The following is a 25012-nucleotide window of genomic DNA, read 5'->3' on the forward strand; positions in this document are numbered from 1 at the left end:
CATGCCTTACAGGTTTGTAGCAGCAATAAGCTAAACCACTTGGCCTCAGTGTGCAGTAGGCTATACCATCTAGGTTTGTGTAAGTGCACTCTATGAAGTTTACATAATGACAAAATCACTTGATGACACATTTCTCAGAACATATCCCTGTTGTGAAACGATGCAGAACTGTAGCATTTTCTTTCTTTAAAGTTATTTTTTTAAGGAAAACTTTTATCATCTAGGATTAGACACAGAGTTCTTATGAATGACACCAAAATAAGATATGTAAAGAAAAAATTGATAATTTGGACCTAATCAAATTAAAAACTTTCTCTTAAGATACCGCCAAGAGAATGAAGGGACAAGCTATAGACTCAGAAAAAATATTTGCAAATCACATATCTGACAAATGCTATGCATCCAGAATATATAAAGAAGCTATTAAAACATGACAATAAGAAAACAAACAACTCAATTAAAAAATGGGCTAAGGACTTGAACAGAATCTTTACTAAAGAAGATATAAGGATGGCAAATAAACACATGAAAAAATGCTCAACATCATTAGTCACAGATAAATGCAAATACAAAACAACAATTAGATACCACTACATAGCTATCAGAATGGCTAAAATAAAAAATATTGAGAATACCAAGTGCTGAAGAGGAACTGGAATTCACATATTGCTGGTGGGAATGCAAAGTGGTATAGCCACTTGGAAAAACAGTTTTGTGTAATGTTAAATATACCCTTACCACTGACCCCGTGACCACACTCCTGGGTATTTACCCTAGAGAAATAAAAACTTATGTTCATATAAAAGCCTGTACACATGTGTTCATAGCAGATTTGTTTGTAATAGCTAATAACTAGAAATTACCCAATGTCCTTCAATGAGCGAAGGCATGAACAAACTGGTGTATTCACACAATGGAATACTAGTAAGTGGTAACAGGAACAAACTACTGATATACTAAACAACTTGAGTCCATTTTAAAAGCATTATGCTGAGTGAGAGAAGCTGGTCAAAAGGTTATATATTGTATGATTCCACTTATTTGACAGTCTCAAAAAGACATTATAACAATAGCAATCAAATCAGTGGGTTGTCAGGGGCTAGGGGAAGGGGTGTGACTCTAAAGGGATGGCTCAAGGGAGCTTTTTGGGTGATGGGACAGTTCATTTTCCTGATTCTCGTGATTACAAGAATCTATATATGTGTTAAATCTCATAGAATTCTACTTCAATAGAAAAAAAGGTCAAAGTTACTGTATGATTATTTTGAGGAATTAAGTTAAATTTAGAAAGAGAGGGGTTTTTGAGGGAAAGTCATCAAAAGTTGAATAAATGGGGTAACAGTCAGTAGTAGGATGAAAGAGCATGAGAAGCTTCATTAACAATTCAGCTCAACAATGTGGAAATTAAGATGCGATGAGCCTGGGCAAGCCTGGGATAAGAAGGAAAAGTTACACCCACCTATTCAGTGTTGTTTCCATAAGTGCCTGAGTCTCTTCAACTGAGAACTGTCTTCTCATGAATCCAGTCCAGAGAGGGTATGGTGGGGATAGGGAGCAAAAAGGAACTGCGTCACTGCACTTTGGAAAATCAGCCATGTTCTGCAGAAAATCTTGTTTTAATCAGTCTATGACCATGTGTACTCCTGACCAGTGGGCAAACAGGCATAACTCTTCAGAATTTTGCATCCCAGTACTGTGTCCAAAGGAAAAGAAGTTCAGAAAGCTGGTCCTTGGTTGGCTGACGAAAGCTCCCAGATACAGAGGGGAAACTGACAAATTGTAACAAAAGAGTAAGACCCAAAAACTTCATAGAATTGTATGACCATTCCCCAAAATGAAGGTAACAGAAGCAATTCAGTCTTTCATATGAGTGAATTATTTGTTGGTTACGTGGAAATTTACGCATTTTAATATGGAGATTCTTAAGGGAAATTTAATTTTTTACCCACTGATATGCCATTTCATGATTGTTAAATGTTCCATTTAAGACTGAAGAGAATTTTAATATATTTTTCTGTTTTTTTAGGATGATAAATAATCATAAAAGATATGATGGAAAATTTTAATTCAACTATCATGTATATTCACATACATTTGTCTCATTTTCCCATATTTTCTGTAGCTTTTCTTATAGTCTCAAAGTCATCGAAAACCTCAGGGTAATAAAAAAGCATAGATATGCTAATAAATAAAACAATCGCAATTCTAAGTCAACTGAGAAATAAATTTGTAAATATATTACCAACTTCTTGTATATTACAATAACGGATCGTATGTGTTATAAAAATTGAAATCTCAATAAGAAAAATACTATACATCTGTTGGTTTGTGAACACCCCTGTACATAAAGAGCAAGGACTAAGAAAGAAGCAGAGCACTCCAGATTGGTAGGGGGCAGGATTAACAAGCACAGGAACTTACTCACAAGGCTTGTCTTGGGTGGCTGCAGGATGAGTAGATCTCCATACTTGCCCACCAGAATCTTAAAAGTTTATACAGAGGCCTTCACTAGGTTCAGCCATGTATGCCATCCAGATGGTCTCAATAACACACTGCTCTCTCAAGGATACATCCTTAAAAATGGCTCCCACTTTGGGAACAGTGGGCAGAATGTACAATCCAAGGATAGGGGAGGGTGTGAGGAGCTTCCAATTGCCCAAGTCCAGCTTGCAGGTCAATTGGCAGTCATGTCCTCTCAATGGCAGCCTCCAACAATATCCAGTTTGAATTTATGTCAAGAAATCTGTTCTAAGACATTAACAATCTAAAATGTCCTTAACCAGCTTCGTCATACCTTGGAATACTGAAAATACCTTTTATTTTCTCCAAATGTATTGGATTTTATTCAAATAAGAGTTGAAATGATAGATTTTTAAAGCTGTAAGACACTTTAAAGATCCCTTATTACCACCCTTACAGATGAGGAGATTGAGAGAGAAAGAGTCCCACAGCTAGTTGGTGCAGAACTGGTATTTGCCAGAAGTCAGTGCCTCCCTTCTCTTCCCTCTGCTCTTCAGTGGTTTTCCTCCACAGGCCCTTAAAAGTGTACAATTTTTCCTGACTGGTCGGGGGAACTTCTGAATGGTCACATAATCTTTGGGTAACATTGCCTGAAAACAAACAGAACATATACTTCCTAAATTTTCAGAGCATTGTGTTTTGAGGGGCAAGTAAAATTATTACAGTTTTGTTCACTTTACTCTTTATGGTGTATATAGAGCTAGAGAGAATCTCTAAAGGAAAGGATAAGAGTTGGTTTGCTTGCCTGCTACCCTCTGGATATGCCTATACTACCTTAATATTTTGTTTGAGGAGATAACAGGAAAATATGATAATGACTCAATTGCAAAATCAATTCAGGGAAGTGTTTCAGTAGACATAATTAGATTTGTTGTAGGAAAGAGATTCTCCTATGAAGTTGGGGGTTTGGTGTTGGAAGAAAACAATTACAACTGAGGTGTGTGTATCTAAACTTGACTGCTCCTTGGCTTGTGAGTGGGGTCTACCTGTATGAATGCCAGCTGGTAACTGGCAATAAATGTTCAGCAAATGAGTGAATGAATGCTACTCTTGCCCCATAAAATGTTATCTATGTCTACAACAACTTAAAGAAGTATTAAGATGATATTTCAGCTCAATATAAAGAAGAATTTTCTCAAGTTAATTTTTTTAAATGAAAGAGAAAAATTATTTAAAAAAGAAAGAAAGAATGGGTTATCTTCTAGAATATTTACTCTCCTATTCTTTGTGCAAGCAGAGGCCAGAAAACCACTAATAGGAATCCAGTGGAGGACATGAATATACATCATCTAAGATTCCTTCCAACTCTGAGATTCAATGCTTCTGTGGTAAATGTGTTGCCTTATGTTCAAAATCATTCAGTATTATTCTCTTATCCACATCTTTCTTACTTTTTCTCTTCAATTTGTCTTTCTTAAGTCAAAAGATTTGGTAAAAATATTGATGAAAATTGATGTAATTATGCTATGTGAACATATCTTATCTATATCTATATCTACCTATTCCTATATATAGCACATATATTCATATATTCCTATATACGAAACGAATCAAAAAATTTCAAAACCTTAGTTATGTAATTGATTTACTTGAGTATCAATTAATTTATTTTATCTATCATGAATGTCAAGTGCCAAAGAGTGATATCTGGTCATTAAGATCAGAATGTCCTGGGGCCGGCCCTGTGGCCAAGTGGTTAAGTTCTCGTGCTCCACTCTGGGGGTCCAGGGTTTCGCTGGTTCAGATCCTGGGCGCAGACATGGCACCATTCATCAGGCCATGCAGAGGCGGCATCCCACGTGCCACAACTAGAAGGACTCATAACTAAAATATACAACTATGTACTGGGGGAATTTGGGGAGAAAAAGCAGAAAAAAAAAAAGAAGCTTGGCAACAGTTGTTAGCTCTAGAGCCAATCTTTAAAAAAAAAAAAAAGAATGTCCTAATAAACTATTTCTATTCCATTTACTACCAAAAGGGATTGGCTATTTGGTGATTCTGTTGAAAATGATGCAAGTATGCATCTATAAGCCTCAACTAGGAGTCCATATTTGAATATTTTTTTATATTAACTTTTCTCTCAAGGAAATAATAATGATAATATGATAAATGTTTATACAGGAATTTATAATTTGTAAAGCAATTTCACATATTTATTTGATATAGTGCTTTTTACACCATATTATAGCCTCACACAATCCTGCTGTTACTACCCTTTTATAGACAAGAACACTTAGGTTCAGAGCAGTTGCGTGATTTGCTCAAAGTTACCCAAACAGTAAGTGATTGAATTGACACTGAAAACCCAGTTTTCCAATTCCTGATTCCACGGAAATTCCTTCCTCACTACACTAATAATTGATAAATGTTCTCAGCAGTTTCTTCAAAGAGGTAATTAAGTTAATAATGGGGTTGTTTGATTTCTATTTGAATGCTCTTCAACGTAAAATGTAGGAATGGGATAAATTAAGTCCTAGAGAAATAGGTCCTACAGAAACATATTGTGTGATTTAGATTTTTTTCAAAATCTCTTTAAAAATTATAACAATGATATATAACATTTTAATAAATATAATTAGGAAGCATTTAAATGTTCACAAGATCTGCTACTATATAATAAAATGACAAATCAAACTATGGTATAATGCCAAATAGGAATATATCATGACTGTATCTATATGACTCTAAAATAACTGGATATTTTTTAAATTCAATATTGCAGAGTCCAATCATTTAATTAACCTTCCCATTCTTTGGTCATATTTTTCACATAGCAGAGGTAAGGCCTCTATTTAAAGAAACATAAATACTCAAATGAAAATTGAAGAATTCAGCCCAAAATATCTGGTTTTTCTTATGTGAACCTTTTGCTAGTTATTTTTCATATTTGACTTCAGGGTCTGCTCTTAGATCTTAAGATTTTGAGCACTGAAACTATATCTAGATTATATTTTTCTCCAACACTCTGTTAGGAACAGAGGTGTGGTCTAACAAATGTGTATTGAATTGAATAAAACATCAAACAGATGGGCTCCAAGATATCCTACTCCATGATCTTTGGTAATTTTCCACAGCTGTTTGTTTCTCAACAAAATGAGAACCAATACTTTCAACATAGCCGACAACTCCTTCTTTCCTAAAATCATTTCATCCCATGGCTTGAGAACACGTCTCTCCTGGTTTCCAGCTCTCCCTCTTGCTTTGCCTTTCCCTTTAGTGTTGGTGCTTCCCAAGATCCTCTTTTCTACTTCCTCTGTTCCCTTTCCACATTATCCCTGGGAATCTTCATACAACAATAATTCCCAAACCCATATCTGCAGCTTATAACTTTCAGTAGGGTTCTAGACGTATCTATCTAGCTGCCCAGAGGAGAGCTTCACATCTTCGCTTGAATATTATACAAACACCTCAACCTGAACTTATTCTCTTTCTCCACAATGGGCTCCTCTTATTATGTCCATTGTTCACTTAGTCTTCGAAGGCAGAAACCCTAGAGTCCTTGACTCCCTCTGCCCCTCATGCACTACCTCCTGTGTCTTCCATGTCCTGGCGACTTTGCCTTCTTAATATCTCTTTATCTTGGTCTCTTCTTTCCATCCTCATTACCACAGCTCTTACAGAGGCTCTTATAATTTCTCTTAAATGATCTAGTCTCTCAACCCATTTTCAATGCTATAGCCTGGGTCCTCATAAAATGAAAGTATGATTAGGTCCCTCCTGGCTTAAACTGTATCTCACTAGCTCATCCTTGCCCTCAGGATAAAATCCAGCTTCTCAGGAGAACCTTACAGGCCTACCATGATCTTACTCCCTCTCCCTCCTCCAGCTTCTTCCCTTGTCTCTATGCTTCAGTGCAAGCCATATTAACCTACTTTTATTTTCCTCCATATGTGATCCTCCATTTGTGCTTATATACCATTGCAGGTGTCTCATACTTTCAGGCAAGAAATGAAGGCAGGAAATAGGGAGTCCATACTCCCACTTCAGCAGATTAGAAGGAATAAGATATCCAAGGACAATATGAGTAGTGGCAGTTACCAAAAGGAAAGGAAAACAGGCCAGGGATAGAGATTTGTGGTTAATAAGAAAAAAGAATGGAGTTTAGAAGTTGGAATATCTTTGTGGATTTCTGCAAAAAGAGGAAAAACAAGGGAAATGTCTGGAGAAGAAAGAGGAAATGTCATTACTCACAGCCAACTTGAAAGCTAAGGAAACCATGAATCCTTGATTTCCTGATTCCCATAGTTCTCCAGAAGGCATTGGGTAATGACATTTCACCTATCTTCTCATGCCCTTTTCTCTCCTAATTAATAACAAAATTAATAATGGCTAGTATTTACTGAGAAGTTAATATGCACCAATCATTTTGCTTAAGTGCTTTATATAATCTCTTATTTAATTCTCACATCAACCTTAAGAGGCAGGTGGTTTTATTCTCATTTTACGGAGCAGGGCACTGATGAACATGGGTCAAATGACCTGAAAGAACTTTCCACATTAGCACAGCGAGGAAGAGGAATAATTTGCTCATATATCCATCTAGAATCAGAGTTAAAGAAAACTGACATCTCTTAGCCTACCTCTCTCTCTTATCTATGGGTAAGAGCTTTGTTTTCATGGTAGATTTTTTATTATAAGACAATTATTTTATGAATGATACTAAATGTATTAAATTCTGTCTCCTTTATTTAATGATTGCCATGTGCATACCATGAAACTTTCTCCCTGAGAAAAACTGGACTGTGGTGATTGTCTTTGTTAGATTATTCTTTTCTCTTTTACAGCAGATACACAGATGGACAAAGGGTTAATTGTGGCAGTTTGAGCTATCTTAACTGAACTGAATTTAATGCATAGCTAATTCAATCAATTGATTTAATGGCCTTGTAGAGACATGAACTTTTTCATGAGAGAACTAGAGATGCAATTTATTAATGACATCATTCCAAACCTCTATGTGTATAAACAAAAATCTTAAACATGAAGAACATACAAAGATATGAGACACCATGAACTACACTTAGTAGAATGTATTAGTAGCAATGCTCTACTGGCATCAGAGCCGATATCACAGCAAATTAATAAGATATCAGCTGCATAAGAACAGAGGGATTTTTATCATCTAAATGTGTATCCTTCTTTCTTTTCCTTATACCAAAGATATTTAGGAGAAAATATTTTAAAAATCAGTATAAATAAAAAGCTTCTCACCAATATGACACCAATCAGAGTCTCAGACTTAAAAGTGGTGAAAAACATCTTACATATTCTTCCTTTGACAGTCTATCTTCTCATATATACTTACCATGCAACTGCTTTTCAACCTAGCATGTATATGACATCAATCTCCATGTGAACAAATAAGATAATTATATTAAAAATACACTGCAATTGAGAGAGATGAGGCAGTAGAGAAATGGAGGAATGTGAGGGAGAGATATTTGCAAAACAGTGGCCCATATTCTAAGTATGCTTTATTTTGAAAGACCCTATCCTCTTTGTATTTAGAAAAAATCTTATGTTCTAGCCAGAGCAAAATGAATTTGGATGAACTTTTTCATTAGACTTGTACATGACGGTATTTCCTTGTCATCTGGTGGTCTGGACATAATTTACTTTTTGAGAATTGGCAACTAAGAATTTTTAGAAACACATTAACTCTTTCATGTGAACAGGACCCATATAGTAATCTACAGATGCTATGTACAAAATGCTCCTCTAGTGAACAACCATTGGTTCACAATTGCCTAAATTAAGTCTCAGGAGTAGAATAAAGCCCTTGGCTGATGTAAAAACAACCACCACCATATAATAATCCATATTTATTTTGTGTGTGAGCCAATTGAAATCCAAGGTAATAGTTAGGCTGTGTCTGGTCAACAACACAATAAGAAAAAGGACATTGGCATAGCATTTTCAGCCATCTGGGTGGCTAAATAAGATTACTGCTAAGAGCTGACTAGAAATTATCTGACGGATTTAATCAAAACAGATACTAGTTCTGGATAATTCAGACCAAAAGACTGATGTTTCTTCCTACTAGGGAGTCATTTGAAGAGGGAATTTGAAATCAGTGCAAACGATGTCTTTAAGTCTTCCCTTCACTGTATGAAGACAAAAGATCTGCCTACATAAAATCACTGAAAGAACCATTTGAAGGGCAATTTTTCAGCTGATGGGCAATTGGGAGCCATTTTGTTACTCAAATTCTTTTTCCAGGAATAACCATCAAAGCACCCACGAAGAGTCTTCTTTGTTTTTAGAATCCATTAGTGTTGCTAATAGAGAAAGTGGAAAACTTACTGCCCAAACTATGAGAATTTGGCTAAAAATTATCCAGACATTGAACTGGGCTCAAACTGAGTGGTAGTTTGTCACATTAGAATTCTGGTCACTTAACATAAGGACACAGGAAAACTATTCAAACTAACAAAAAACAAAACATAATAAAACAAAAATAACAGGTTGTATGTGGTGAACGGGTGGGAGAAAACTAAGTGCATTGATTGACGCAGCTAACCAGTCTGACGGAAAGGTTAAATCACCAAAAATGGTTGAAATAGCCTGTGAGAGTTGGTAAGATTTAGTCCAGGTTAGCAAATCCTTATTCTGCATTTGTAACCATGTGAGCATCACTACCCTCTTTGATGGAATAGGATATTGTCCCTGCCTCAAATGTCTCAAACACATAAATCAATACTTGCAGTTCAGTTCCATATACCTGTGATGGGCGGATGAACAAGAATCAGAATTTCTACAGATTTTGGAGTAAAAAATTGAGGATGAGTGAAAGAAAGAGAATCAGGAAATATGTCATATTTTCAGTGACAAAAAATACAACTTTAAGATAAATAGTGACCAAGATGGCCTTAAGGTTCCCCTCAGCTTGATTATACCTTTAGAAAGGCTTGCTTCTGACTCTAGGCCCCTGACCTACCTTTTCTTAGAGCATTTACTTTAGAAAACTTGTAATTATGAATTCTTTCTTGGTTCCCTTGAGATGTAAATCTTCTTAGAAGCCCCTTGCCAGTTTTACAACCCAAGACTGTCTTTCTCAAGGACGAGGAGCCATCCTCTTGAAACGTAATCATCAAGGAATATAGAGCCCCTATCTCCCAGTCTCTGTGGAGGGTAGGAACCTAACTTCCATGGCACCAGTTGATAAACATAGGTGGCCTAATCACAGAGAAAAACATTTAAAACTCAGGAATAACTCAATGTGCTGAACACATCCCATTGATCAACCTCCCTCCAATGTCCTCCAATACTTTTCTACCAGCTCACTCTGCTCTTAAAAACCCTCCTTCCCTTTGTTTCCACGGAGTTGAGTTCAGACTTGCTTCTGGTTTCTCTCCCCTGTTGCAATAGCTTTGAATAAAGTCTTTCTGGCCTGTTTAACTTTGCCTGATGCAATTTTGCTCCAACAACAGAAAGTTAACAAGTAGACAAGATGGGACGACATTTCCAGGCAGAGAACACTGTATTGGTGAAGGTGTGGAAGTATCATATTCCACCATGTATTGGGGGAGATCTACCCATATTTGCTGCATATGTGAGGCTACAGTCCTTTCTGCCTACCCCCCACCTCCACCCCATCAGCAGTGCCAGGACACAGTTAGGTGTGCTTCTGCTAATACCACCCATTGTCTTCTACTGTCTCCCTCCCAGCTGGGAGGAATCTTCCAAGACCTACATCCTCAGTTCCCTCCTATTACCATTTCCCTCTGCTCCCTCCATACAGTCTCCTAGGTGAGTAGGTTTGAATACAAACCTGGCTGCCACAGTCCTACACCGTGGCAAGGAGGTAGAGTTGGCTAGTTGTCTGAATAGGGCATAAGGAAAATGGAAACTTCAGGCAGAAAACATAAATTAGTATCTCCACAAAATTTACCAGACCAAGTCCAACCTCCTCTGTAAAGCAGTTCTTGAGTCCCACACTAATTTAAAAGCTTCACCTCTGTGATCTCAAAGCCCCACCCACCCAGCTAACAGGGCCTCTGCTCTGGGGCACTCTCACATTGAGTCCAAAAGTGCAGAATCCTCCTCAGTCTGTTCCCTCTTCAGATCTGTCACTAGAACTCTCCAGTGTCCATTCAGTCTTTTCTGTCTTCCTGATGAAAGTCCTAAGAGGTCTTCTAATATAGTTTTGCCATTTTATAGAAAGAAACTAAGGCCCAGAGTAGTATAACCACAAACCTAAATGCATGAAGCTGGCCAATTACATGGTCTAGATTAGAACCCATACTCCTACTTACCTGTTTAGTGCTTCCCTTCCCTGTGGAAGCACCTCTGGGCAACTTGCTGGACCATCCTAGGTTTCAGATTGCTTATCTGCAAGACAGGGTAACAGCCACTACTTCACAGGGTTTTTATGAAGAGAAGTAATACGCAAAAGCACTTGATGGAGTCAGTCTGACAGTGTGTGTTCCATGAACTCTAGATCTCCAGCCAGTTCTCTTCTTTCCTTTCTCTCATTGCATTTATCACAGCATACTGATATCACTTATTTTTCTATCTCAGTTCACTGCAAGCTCCTTCGGGTAAAGAATTGGTATTTATTTGATGACCCACCTCTACTATTTCATCCAGTATAGTTGCCTAGTAAATGTTTGCTAAATAAATGAAATGATAAAGCCCTTAAAAAGGTGTGTAAACATAGCCACAGATTTTTGTGGGCACCAAAACTGTTCAAAAGTAATCCCCTGAGGGGGGAGGTAATGGGAGTTATTGTCTAATGCATATGGATTTGCTGTCTGGGATGATGAAAAAGTTCTGGAAACGGATAGTGGCACTGGTTGCACAATTTTCAAATGTACTTAATGTCGCTGAATTGTACCTTTCAAAATTGTTGAAATAGTAAATTTTATGTTTTGCATGTTTTTTCACAATTATAACAACAACAACAAAAAAGCCATCCTCTTGAGAAGTTGCTTCCATAGAGAACATCTGTAGGGTTCCAGAAGAATGCAGTCCATGTTTACAACGGTTGGAGACTTGACCTCAATCTGAAGTTACTCTTCCCTTCCTCACCGCCCTACCAACAAAAGGAGAATGGAATGTGATTCTCTCCCCAGCTCCACACATGTGGCAGGCAGAGGCAGTGGTAGGAGCCAGAGAGACATTGTTCCTGTAAGTTCAAAGAGGAGCTGTTCCTCGGCAAAAAATAACTGGTGGCAACCATCTTGGGAAAAATATATTCCAGAAGTTTAAATACAGTGGACAACTCTGTATTTTAAATCTGAATGTTTAGAACCTGCAGATATAGGGACTAAGAGCATTTTGTATTTGCAGATTAGAGCATTGACCACTAGGTACTCGGACCTTGCCTTGAACTTGCACAGGCTGCTCAGAAGGGTCGCTGATTACCTCCTGGGATTAACCTTCTCTTCTGCCTCCATCTTCCTGCTGGCTGCTCGTGCCCTATGATGTCAGATGACAGCATTGCTGTCACCACAGAACAGTTAGCCAGAGAGGTTGGAGTTAACGAAGGCTGCCCCATTGTTAGGTAGCAACGGGGAGGAAACAGTCAAGACTTCCTGTGTCCACAGTACACAGGTTAGGCAAGCAGCGAATCTTATAGAACACAACTTTTGCCAGCTTCTTGTTGTCTGGGTGTGCAGCCAAGCTTGGGAGGTCCCCAAAATGCTACCTCCTCTGACCAGGGCCTCTGGACTCTATGAGGACTAGTTCCGACTCCCGGTTCCCTTTCTTTCCTCCCTCCCTATCTGGGGTGGGAGAAATTAGAAGCTATGCAAGAAATTTGAAATATGGAACATTTCTTTAAATTACAAGTTTCTTGTAATTGATAAAAAAAAATAAAATCATAGCTAGTGTTTTATAGCCACCTAGTGGCCAAAATTGGGCTCTGCAGTAGGAAATTTAATTTTCTCTCAAACACTAGGTCTAAATTCTAACTTTATTTGCTGTCTAGACACTGCTTAGAGTCAGATAACATATAAGAAATCTTACATTAACTGAGGAGACTAAATATGAAAAAGTCAAATATATGGGTCACTTCAGAATGCTTTCGAAACCCTTAAATTTCTGGGTTTTCCAAATGGACGTATGACTGAGACTCAGTTCTGAGATTGTGATGATAATAACAATCATTATAAAAATAGCTAACATCTATTGTGTGCTTAATATGTGTCAGACAATATTCTAATGCTTTTCAGTGCTACTCTTTTACCCTACAATAGCTCTATGAGGCAAATTCTCGTATTACACCCCATTTTTAAAAGAGAAAGCTGAGATAAAGAGAAGTGAAATAATTTGCCCCAAGATCAACCACCTACTAACTGGTAAAGCTAAGATTTAAAATCCAACAGACTAGCTTCAGAACCTTAAGTCCATTTAGCATAGGATAAATACGTACATTAGGTACATGTAGGACTGTGGAACCAATTAGTAATGTGAAACTTGCTAATTTTTTGACCAGAATGTGGTTAAGTTTCAAATGTATGAGAAAAGCAGAAGGGCCATAGGAATTCAGGGATGGAACTTGACGAAAGGCATTGCTCAGGGAAATTGCAGAGACAGCAGAAACTTGACTTCAAACATTGGTGTGAAGTGGAAAGGTACAGAGGAGGAAGCGTGGCCCAAGTAAGAAGGGACAGCAGGATCAAAGGCAGAGATGCAGTGAAGTGAGGGAGGGTGGGTGCAGTGAACAGAACAGGTGAATGAAGTACGGAACAGGAGGACTTTCGTGGAAAGAGAGGAAAGTCAAAAAGGTCAGATTGGGCCATATTGTTCATGGAGGACCTTAACATCAGATTAAGAAGTTAGACCTTTAGCCAAGTGGTTGTAGAGAATTAGTGAGAGTTTAAAAATAGTATTTATTGCTTTTATAATTTGTTATTACACTTTACATAACAGTTATACCATATTTTAATGTTTCAGTTTTGTCTTTTATTACAATACATGTCTATTGTAAATAAATAAAATAGAAGCATAAACACTGAAAGCAAAACTAAAATTATAGGCAATTCCAAGCTCATACTATTAACGATCACTGTTTTTTTTGCTGAGGAAGATTCGCCCTGAGTTAACTTCTGTTGCAAACCTTCCTCTATTTTGTATGTGGGCTGCCGCCATAGCATGGGCACTGACCAGTGGTGTAGGTCCATGCCCAGGAACCAAACCCAGGCCGCCGAAGCAGAGTACACCAAACTTAACCACTGGGCCATACGTGTGTATGTATCCTTTTGAAGAAAAAACATAGATCCCATTCAAAAATAGAATAATGATTTACAAACTGTATTAGACCTTATGGTTTTCTCTTAATATATCATAAACATCTTCCTATGATGACACATGTATTTTTACAGCAAAATTTAATGGCTTCACCCTATACAAAATAATTTACTCAATCTCATATTTTTGAATTGCCTTTACATCTTTGTTGAAAAATCAATAATCATATATGTGTGGGCCTCTATTCTGTTCTATTGATCTATCTGTCTTTTTTGATTCTAATGTCACAATCTTTTGCTGTTGTTGTTGAGGAAGATTTTCGCTGAGCCAACAACTGCTGCCAATCTTCCTCTTTTTGTATGTGAGCCACCACCACAGCATGGCTACTAACACATGAATGGTGTAGGTCCACACCCAGGAACCAAACTGGGGCTGCCAAAGTGGAGTGCACTGACCTTAACCAATAAGCCACCAAGGCTGGCCCTCTAACAATATCACAATCTCGGTCAATGTAACTTTACACTAAGACTTGAAACCAGGTAATATAAGTTAGCCAAACTTGTTCTTCTTTTCAAAGTTGTTTTGGCTATTCTATGTTCTCTGCATTTCCATATGAATTTTAGAATTAGCTATCAACATCTACAAATGAGCCCGCTGAGATTTTAGTTGGGATGGTGTTATATCTGTAGATCAAACTGGGGAGAATTGATATTTTATCTGAGTTTATCCATAAACATGGCACTTATCTCTGTTTATCTTGGAGTTCTTTAACTTCTTTCAGTATACTTTGCAGTTTGCAGTACACAGGTCTTGTACATTTTTTTTTTTTTTAAAGATTTTATTTTTTTTCCTTTTTCTCCCCAAAGCCCCCCGCCATTACATAGTTGTATATTCTTCGTTGTGGGTCCTTTTAGTTGTGGCACGTGGGACGCTGCCTCAGCGTGGTTTGATGAGCAGTGCCATGTCCGCGCCCAGGATTCGAACCAACGAAACACTGGGCTGCCTGCAGCGGAGCGCGCGAACTTAACCACTCAGCCACGGGGCCAGCCCCGTCTTGTACATTTTTTTCTCATATTTATCTCCAAGTAGTTCATATTTTTATGCTATCATAAAAGGTATTGTTATTTTAATTTCAATTTCCAATTGTTTGTCTCTAGTATATTGATGTTGTATCTTGCAATCTTGCTAAACTTACTTATTAGCTCTAGTAAATATGTACATATTTACATATAGGATTTTCTATATAGATGATCACGCCATTTGTGAATAAAGACAATTTTACTTACTCATTTCCAGTCTGGATGTCTTTTATTTCTCTTTCTTGCCCGGTCGGACTGCCTAAAACCTCCAGTACCATGTTGAATAGAAGTGGTGAGAGTAGACATTCTTGCCTGTTTCCTCATCTTAGGAGAAAGTCTTTCATCATTAAGTATGATGTTAGCAGCATAGTTTTTGTAGTTGCCCTTTATCAGGTTGAGAATATTCCTCTATTCCTAGCTTGCCAAGTGTTTTTATCAGGAGCAGATGTTGCGTACTTGTCAAATGCTTTTTCTTCATCTAGTGTGATGATCAGATTGTTTTTTAGTCTGTTAACATGTGAATTACATTGGTTGGTTTTTGAGCATTAAACTAACTTTGCATTCCTGAGATAAGCCCCACTTAGTCACGATGTATTATCCTTTTAATATAGTGTTAGATTTGATTTGTTAAAATTTGTAAGAATTGTGTCTCTATGTTCATGAACAGTATTGTTATTGTTCTGCAGTTTTCTTTTTTCTTCTTCTTCTTCTTTCTTTTTTGGTGAGGAAGATTGGCCCTGAGCTAAAATCTGTTGCCAATCTTCCCCCTGTTTTTTTCCTCCCCAAAGCCCCAGTACATAGTTGCATATCCTAGCAGTAAGTGATTCTACTTCTTCTGTGTGGGATGCCACCATAGCATGGCTTAATGAGCAGTGTAGGTCTGTGCCCTGGATCTGAAGCGATGAACCCCTAGACCACTGAAGCAGATTATATGCACTTAACCACTCAGCCACGGGGCCAGCCCCCTGTAGTTTTCTTATAATATCTTTTTCTGGTTTTAGTAGCATAGTAATGCTGGCCTCATAGAATGAGTTGAGACATCTTCAATTTTCTGGAAGAGTTTGTGTTGAAATATTATTTCTTCCTTAAATATTTGATAAGATTCACCAGTGAAGGCATCTGAGAATGGAATTTTCTTTGTGGGAAGGTTTAAAACTCCAAACTTAATGTCTTTAATAGATACAGACGTTCTAGATTCTAGGTTATCTACTTCTTCTTGAATAAGTAGTTTGTCTCTTTTAAGGAATTTGAAATTTTTCTTGTTTTTTAAGGTGGAAGCTGATGTCATTGACTCGAGATCTTTCCTCCTTTTTACGATAGGTGTTTTTTAATACAGGTGCTTAGAGTAAAAATATTCTCCCTAATTACTGCTTTAACAGTATACCATATATTTTCTTATGTTATATTTTCATTTTTAGTCAGTTAAAATTTTTTTCTAATTTCACTTTTGATTTCTTTTTTGACCTATGGGTTATTTAAAAGTATATAATTTAATTTCCAAATATTTGGGGTTTGTCCAGATAACTTTCTGTTACTGAGTTCTAATTTAATTCCATTGTGGTCAGAGAACACATTTTGTTACTCTATCTTGATTGCAAACAGAAATTCAATCCCATATTTTTGGACTTATAGGTTGTTTCTAATTTTTATGCTGTTAAATACAATTGTTGGATGAAGATGGACTTGGAGTCTTTGCACCCATTCTTTAGTATTTTCTTAGATAAATTCCCAGAAGCAAAAATTTTGAGTCAAAGAGTATTTCTTTCCTTTTACAGAATTTGCACATATTCTTAGGTGGCTTTTTTCATGCTTTTCTTTATATTCAATAATGTGCAAATATTTTCTTCAGGTCGATAATTTTTTTCTATAACATGTTCTTAATGACTGCCTAATATTTTCTTGATACACTAAACTATATTTAACAATCCTCTTTTGTTAGACATCTCAGCTCTTTCTAATTTGGGACAAATCTCCATAATGCCTTAAGAAATCACATTATGGATCATTAGTTTGTGGAAGAGGATTGGCCTCATAAAAGCAGTGATTTAGGAAAATCACTCAGGAACTAGTTAGAGGATAGATTTGGGCTGAGAAGGACTGGAAGTAGGGAAATGTGTTCCATACTATTAGGATTCTAATATAACACTGCAAACATGAAGCTGTGGTGGTGACCGAGGAATGGAGACGTCAGGATGGGTGGAAGAAATATTAAAACAAAAAGAATCTATCACACTTAGTGACTGATTTTGTGGGAATTAAAATCAGTCTTTATCTTTAAAGCAGTGGCATTTTTAGATAAAATTGTGTCTCCACATTTATCCTTAAAATATCTATTTTCTTAGCATTTGTTCTCAGTTGTCAAGCAGTAATGTTTTCTAATTACTCAATAAGGATTTCTTCGTAGATGATAAAAGGAAAGCAGAGGAAATGTTTTCTAAAGCAATTATATCTAAGGAAGAACAGGATTCATATAACTTTACTTTATAACGAATTCTCTTAGTCTCAAAACATTTTGCCTTTTTGAATTATTTCCTTACCATATAAAGAAATAGCAAATTTGAGAACTATCTTTAATCTTATAATTTTATTTGTTATCTTGCAACATTTAAAAGCAAAACCTATTTGGTCACTTGACCTAGAGAAAGAGAACTCACTACATCTTTCTATCAACGTGCCGGAGAGGACACAGCCTGTTCCTGGAGGCTGCAGTGCCTCCTGAGTGCCCGGGGCAGGGCAGGCCTTGCTGGGTATGTTCAAGGAATGGATAAGGCCCGTGTCTGAGTCTTCCTGTCACATCTTTCTTCACCCATATCCTTTCCTCTGTACTTCTCTTTGCTACCACTCTCATCTTATAATTTTTGAATGCTAAGATCCATGAAATGTTTATTATTGTGTGCATTTGCACAATTCGTCTCTTATTTGGATAGATTATTTAGCTCTTTGCTCAAAATTCCAAAAATAAAATCTATCATCTCATTTTAAGGTCTTTTCTGAGCACTTCCCTGAAAGCCTTTGCCTTGGCCAGGTGGTCATAGTCACAGGGAGGCGAAGAATAGATGCCTGGCTTCATTGTTCTTGGAAGGCTCCATCAAATGGCCAGGCCCAACTCATTAGACTAAGCACCAAATTTCCTCATGAGCGGCCCGGAGAAACAGAAAGCACACAATCAGTTTCCTCACTGCTCACTTAGTGTCAAAAAGCAATACTACGATAATCGAAATGTGCTTAAAGAAAGCCTAGTTTCCATTCACTTTGAGTCCTTGAGTAATTTTCTAGTAGGTCAGCTGTGTAAACTAACTCAACCACAAACTCAGTTCCACAGGGGTCAAGCAGCACCGACTTTAATCAATTTATGAATTATTTCCCTCACTCCTTAAGTCCCATCTGCAACTCTGATGGTCTTAAGCTGTTAAATTCTTGTTACGTCATGTGCATGTAATAATATTGGTAATGACTACCCATCCATATCATGTCTAAAGCCTTTAAGATAATAGAAGCTTCTCCACTACTGTCTCAACCCTCATTAACTAAGTCTCTGAAGTGAAGACATTTATACCATGTGTTGTACATTTCTGTTTAGTGTTGTATTGGCAGCCAAACACTCTTGATAAAGTATAATGGCTTTTCAAATAATAAATATCATTCTAATTTCAATCCTTTGTTACTTACTGTCTTGATACCTTTAAGTAACTCAAATTCTCTAAGCAGTGATGTGTTGGAGCAGGAGCCCCCTTGTGAGAACGAATTGTTAAATTTTCAGGAGTTTTGCCCACAAGTTGTTAAACCTTTGGAGACTTGCAATCAGCCATGGCAGGAGTACTCACCACAGATGGTGGCAAATGCTACAAAGGAGGGCACTTTTTTCCCCACAGAGAGCTAGTTTACCAGGTCACTACTGTCTCCAGGCCTTAGTTTCTCCATCCATAAAATGAGAAAAATAATTCCAACCTGTGCTGGACACATTCAGTTGCAGTAAACAGAATCTCTCTGCTAGTTTAAATAGAAAAGGGGGCCGGCTCTGTGGCCAAGTGGTTAAGTTCGTGCGCTCCGCTGCGGCGGCCCAGGGTTCGGATCCTGCGTGGACATGGCACTGCTCATCAGGCCACGTTGAGGTAGCGTCCCACATCCCACAACTAGAAGGACATGCAACTAAGATATACAACTGTGTACAGGGTGGGTTTGGGGAGGTAAAGCAGAAAAAAAAAAAAAAGATTGGCAACAGTTGTTAGCCCAGGTGCCAATCCTTAAATAGAAAAGGAATTTGCTAGAGAGTCTTAAATGCCCTACAGAATTGTAGGGAAGACTGATAAAATAGGTTATAGGTTGAATGCTCAAAAACAAATCTGAGAGCCACACCATAAAACTGGGCCACCAAGGGACCTGCTGCCTCTTCTCTGGAAGTTACCTGCCCCTTTGGGAAGCTGCAGCTCGGTTACCAGTTCTAAAACTACTTTGCCTCCACCACGATCAGGAAAGCCTCCCTGATCAAGACGCCACTACAGGCAAACCAGAGAGCTCCACACTGCCTCTCACCTTTTGAATATTCCAAGAGAGCATCTGATTGGTAGAAACCAACTCACAAGTAGAACTGTACCTGCATGGGAGGCTCAGAGATACAGCCTTCATTTCAAGTGGTCTTGTGTCCAGATTAAAAAAAAAAAAAATCGGAGGTTCTGTTGCCATCAGTTAAAAAAAAGACGGAGAGGAGCTATTATAGGAGGATACCTAGCAGTCTGCCATAGGCCACCCATTTCCATCCCTGAGAGCTGAGTGCCCTTTTTGCTAAATAGAGAGCAATTCATGCCCTACCTAAGACGTATGACCTCAAAGTCCCATCCAGAGACTTCCAAGCTCAAAGGCGAGGATATCTGAGTGACACAAAGTCCTCTCCATCAGGTCCACATGTGGCTACCTATGGACAAGTGATCTAAGAAGTGACGGGTGAGTTATCTCCCCATGCCCAACACACACACACACACACACACACTTCAATGGTGGAGTAGGAACAGGAAAACTATAATAAAAAGTTCCTTTCAGAAAAAAATATTGTGCTGGGTAGAAATTTCAGAGACCTCTGCCCTGGGCAATAGACTACTATAATTTTCTGGGTTAGCCCATCCAACAGCCTCTGGTTGCTCTCTCATCGCTATGATTACTGGCTTTGTTTCCTTGGAGGTCCTTCCTTGTCCACTAGCCTCCTTGACTGCATCTGAATTGGGCATTGGGGAACCTGCCCTTCTTGGGGCCGCAAAACTTTCACATACTGCTTTTTGCTAGCGCAAGTTTGGGTACTTAAGTTTTCATTTTGCTCAGACAGTCAGGCTTTGGCAGGCCAGGTTTATGGTTTCTCTAGTAAAGAATTTCCTCATAAACTTAGTAGGCTTCCAGTCTTCCTTCTGGTCAGTTCCAGTGTGAGAATTGTACCCAAAGTACTCATCTAGACATTATATACATATTTAAATCTGAAGATCTGGTTTTAATTATTAGCTTCTATGCTCTGCATAGCTTTTCTTCAACCTACTAGGGGTATTTACGGGTAAATTGTGTCCCCCCCAAAAGATATGCTTGATTCTTAACCCCCAGTACCTCAGAGTGTAACCTTATGTGGAGAGAGGGTCTTTCTAGAGGTAATCAAGTTAAAATGAGGTCATCAGAGTGAGCCTTAACCCAATAGGACTGGTGTCCTTATAAAAGGGGGAAATGTGGACACAGACATGCACACATGCAGACTGCCCTGTGAAGATGAAGGCAGACATCAAGGTGACACATTCATAAGTCAAAGAAGGCCAAAGGTTGCCAACAAACCACCAGAAGCTAGTGGAGAGGCATGGAACAGATTCTCCATCACAGCTCTCAGAAGAAACCAACCCTGATGACACCTTGATCTCAAACTTCTAGCCTCTAAAACTGTATGACAATAAATTTCTGTTGTTTAAGCCAATCAGTTCGTGGAACTTTGTTACAGCAGCACTAGCCAACTAATTCAGATGGCTACCATATTGCCATAAAATAAGGGTCTTGAGTGGTAGGGCAACACTCTTAATCTGATCTATACTGCTGGGCTAATTCTCATTGTCTAGCCCAGAATGCTTTGGAGAGGTGCTTGTAAATAGCTGGCACCACAGTGTTCCTTCCAAGCAACTCATTATTGCCTCCGTGTGGAGGTACAGACACAATAGAGTTCTTCAACACTGTGAGGTACCAAATTATTAGGCTCACAAATATTTTAGATTCCCTCCCACAGGTTGAGATTCTCTGCTACAGCTTTAGATTCTCTCTCTTTTCCTTAGCAGAAACATATTTCTTTCATTTCTCTTTGTAGACTTGCTAGATCTACATATAATTCATCTTTCTCTTGTAAAACTTTGCTGAAAATAGCAGAAGCAACCAACCTACACCATTTTGAATTTTTCCAATGATTTAACCTACAATACAGGCTTGATAAGCAGGTCATCTCCTTTCCAAGGTACTTTACGCAATCATTTATCAAATATTTTGCCACTGAAAGACAAAGGTCTCCAGTTTCCTGTCCTCATCATCTGCTGCTTGGACTGCTAAACCAAGAAAACGTATATTAATATCCTTATGGCCACACCCCATGTCTACATTCCAAGTTTTTTATTGGTCAGAGTTCATTTGCAGAGAACAGAATCCATTTTAGCTAGTTTAATCAGAAAGAGATTTAGTACAGATGTGGTTATGGCTTAGTGAATTAGTTAGAGGGCTGAAAAAACAATCAAGGAATCCTTTGAGAACAGTACAACAGAGTGGGGCCACTAAGGCAGATATTCCTATAGCTTTTGGGAAACCACCAAGATCATAAAGCAATCTTAAACTGGGGCAGGGGATTGGGAAATAAGCCTGTGGTAAAACTGCAGAAGCAGTAAAGGAGTGACTTCTACCCTGCAAATTTCTCACGAGTACATCTGAGTAGCAGGATCCAAGTCAATTCAGAGCTCTAGGTATCAGAGTGACTAGGAAATGTCTGTTGTTTTGGACTGTGATGTACTCAGCTAAAGATTAAGGGCTGCATTTCTGTGAGAGAAAAGGGAGAAGGAGATAAAGAACAGCAAGTAGATTGTGAAATGTAAATGTTTCAGGATTTCTTTCTGACACGGAGCAGGCCCTTAATTATTGACAAATTTATGGAAACATAACACAAGTTCCCTCTTTAAGATAGAAAATGTGAAATCAGAAACATGAGATCAGGTTTGTAAAAGGCAAACTATGTCACAATCACTTTGCATTTTTGCTTATTCAAGTGCAACATAGTGTTCTCTGAGCTGGAACATTGACCAACGTAACCCTCTGGTTAACAAAGTTCATTCTCTGGAGAGTAAGTGACCTTATAAGTCAAAGGTCCTGGTCCAATTGAAGTCTCTTGGCTTTGTTCTTTCTCATGAAGTTTCACCTCCCCATGTCTTCTGATACCCATGATCCAAGGAAAAAAAGGCTCTCAGATATGTATCGAGCCTGATTTTATCTCTTCAAAAATTTAAATCTTAAACCTAGATTTGTGAAATATGTTTTAGAGCAGAGGTCAGCAAAGTTTTTCTATAAAGAAAAACTTTTTAGTTTTTCAGGCCATACGGTGTCTGTTGCAGTTTCTCAATCATGACATCGTAGTGTGAAAGCAATCATAAACAGCATATGGATTAATGAAGGTGCCTATGTGCCAACAAAATTTATTTACAAAAAAGGTGGAGGACCTAAATTTGGCACACAGGCTGTCATTTGCCGACCCTTCTTTTAGGTAATTGCATGAAATAAATTTTAAAATTAAAAAAAAAAAACTTCACCAGAGATCACTGCAGATGTGCACTCTAGGTGGCCCCTTCCCTTCTCCCTGAGTGTAGAGTCCTTTTGTTCATACACTACAAATCCTCAACCTAACTTCTGATGTTTGAGATAGCACATCTCTCTGCTTGGTTTCACTTTATGGTCATGTGTCAATGTTCTTCTTACTATTTGTGAAACTAAACACAAGACAAAATTTCTTTAGCTTCAATAACCATCTTCAAAATGGAGATAGTAAGTTGCTACCAACCGTACTCAACACCCTCAAGCAACCTATGTGTTTTTCTGTCAGCCTCAACTGTCGGCTAGTCACCACAGGGTCCTGACATCCCTTAGATACCGTGAGTACCTGTGAGCTAGCACGGCCTCCCACACCCAGACGGAAACTCTATTGCTGTCCTGTCCAGACAGGGTCGGCTTTTGAACTGAAAAGGAGAATTGCATAGGGATTAAGATCACAGGGTTCACATTTCACCTCTGCCACTCATTAGCCATTTGACCGTAGGATAATTACCTAACCTTTATATGCTTCAATTTATGCAAGGACATGATAACACCTACTTAGAGCAGTGCCTAGACTATATCAAACATTCTGTAGATGCTGTCTACAAGTGAGAATTTGGTATTAGCTATTTATATAGTTTATGATGATTATAATCTTGTTAACAGGCCTTCATTTTCATCTGAATATTTTGTTTTTTAATTACCCTAACTTCTTTCTGACCAGGAAAAACATAGCAACAGATGAACACAAAGCAAAGAAACAAAAACCTCCCTACCGGCATCAGTGTGAATAACCTTATGCAGCACCCCCTTCTAAAAAAAAAAAACTCCGCCTTAATTTGTTTTAAACATGTTCTACCAAGTTCTGTGAGAGAATACGCAGAACTGCTGAACAATGCACGCTCAGCTGAAAGCTAACAACGAGAGATACTAATGTTCTACTTTTCCGAAATGGTTATGAGGACTTGTTCCTCTCTACCAGTGAACTGTATAAAAGTCCCTGGCAAGGATTAGGCCTTTCATTTCTGGTCCCCACGGCTGTACACAGGTGCCTGACAGAGAGCTGTGAAACATATAACAAGTTTTATGGGAGTTAAGAGTCCCACTTTTAGCCTCCAGCAGACCTGGACCAAATTCCAGTTCAGCTACTCAGAAATTAAGTAATCTGCCTTAGGATCTCTTCCTGGGGCTTCATTCACTTGCTAGTTATTATTGCCCAATTATTGTGGTCCTTGTTTGAGTGTGTGTGTATATATATAATATATATATGATATATATAATTATATATACAATATATATAATATATATATGGATTCTATAATCTCTCTATATATTATATATGGATATATATAATCCATACATATATGGATAACACTTTGAGATGGTTGTAGAAAAGTGCTTTGTATAAAGTTTTACATACTTTATATCTCATTGAATCCACTTAGCCCCTCAAGGGAGGTGTGTTTCACAGATGATTACATGTGAGATGACAATGGAAAAGTAATGACCAAATTATTTTTCCTTTTATATATAAAGAATGAAGCAAGATTTTAAAAATCTGCCAATAATGACTAACAAGTGGTATTTGGTGATTCTTTTAGTGACTGCAACTTAAAAACTTATGAAGTATCATTTATTCTCATTACAAGTCTATCAAAAATGACTAATGGTGCAGCATTTCATTCCTTCCTACTCTTGGTTCTCAAACTACATATCCTAGTAAATAGAATTTGCAAACACCTGATCTTTAGTATTCAGATTTGCCAAGCATCCTTCAGATGGATGCCTTCACAGCCACTGGAAGAAATGTTACTCATCTTCAAATAGATAAAAAGCAGAACATTTTGTAAGGCTGCTAAAGCCACCTGCCACACCCCTCCTATTGTCTCCTTTCAAGGTTGTCCTCTGAACTCCCTTATCTGAGGACAAACGCTGGACGACACTCTTGCAGGGGCTTTGTTTATATGATTTTTCATACAGCACTCTTCATCCTCAGTCAGGGGAGGCTGGAGGATGAAAAGGACCAGTCAACCTCGGCACGGGCTCATTTTCTTTTCTTAACTGACTTTATTTTTGGCCCTGAGGACGGGTAGTGCAGCTATACGATACTAGATCTTCACCGCGGAGGAGAATGTATGCCAGCCTTCTCTCTCACTGTCATCATTCCCTCCTTTGTGTTCTATTTCTCCCAGCTGGATTTACTATCTGCCAAAATTCTTTCACAATTACTTGACCGCGGGACGCCCCGCCCGAGCCAAACCCACAGGCAACCCCATACCTGAGGGGTACCTCGCTCCGGCTCCTGCCAGTCCACATCCACGCAGAATCATTCCATTTCCCAGCCACCAATCAGCGCTCCGCACGTTGCCGCGCCAGCCAATCCAAGCAAACTCCCGTTCCTCCTCCTGCTAACTTCTACC

The 25012-nt window shown here is 38.2% G+C and overlaps 1 long non-coding RNA gene across 1 annotated transcript; it reads right to left on the reverse strand.

Moving 5' to 3' along the window:
- Nucleotides 1-470: 470 nt before the first annotated feature.
- Nucleotides 471-25012, reverse strand: LOC102149039 (uncharacterized). Its single transcript, XR_288319.4, has 4 exons — nucleotides 24871-25012; nucleotides 10776-10851; nucleotides 2426-3110; nucleotides 471-1693 (listed from the first exon to the last, which is right to left on the reverse strand). It is a non-coding gene; the product is annotated as an uncharacterized lncRNA (long non-coding RNA).

This window comes from Equus caballus, chromosome 14 (assembly GCF_041296265.1).
Source record: "Equus caballus isolate H_3958 breed thoroughbred chromosome 14, TB-T2T, whole genome shotgun sequence".
NCBI lineage: Eukaryota > Metazoa > Chordata > Mammalia > Perissodactyla > Equidae > Equus > Equus caballus.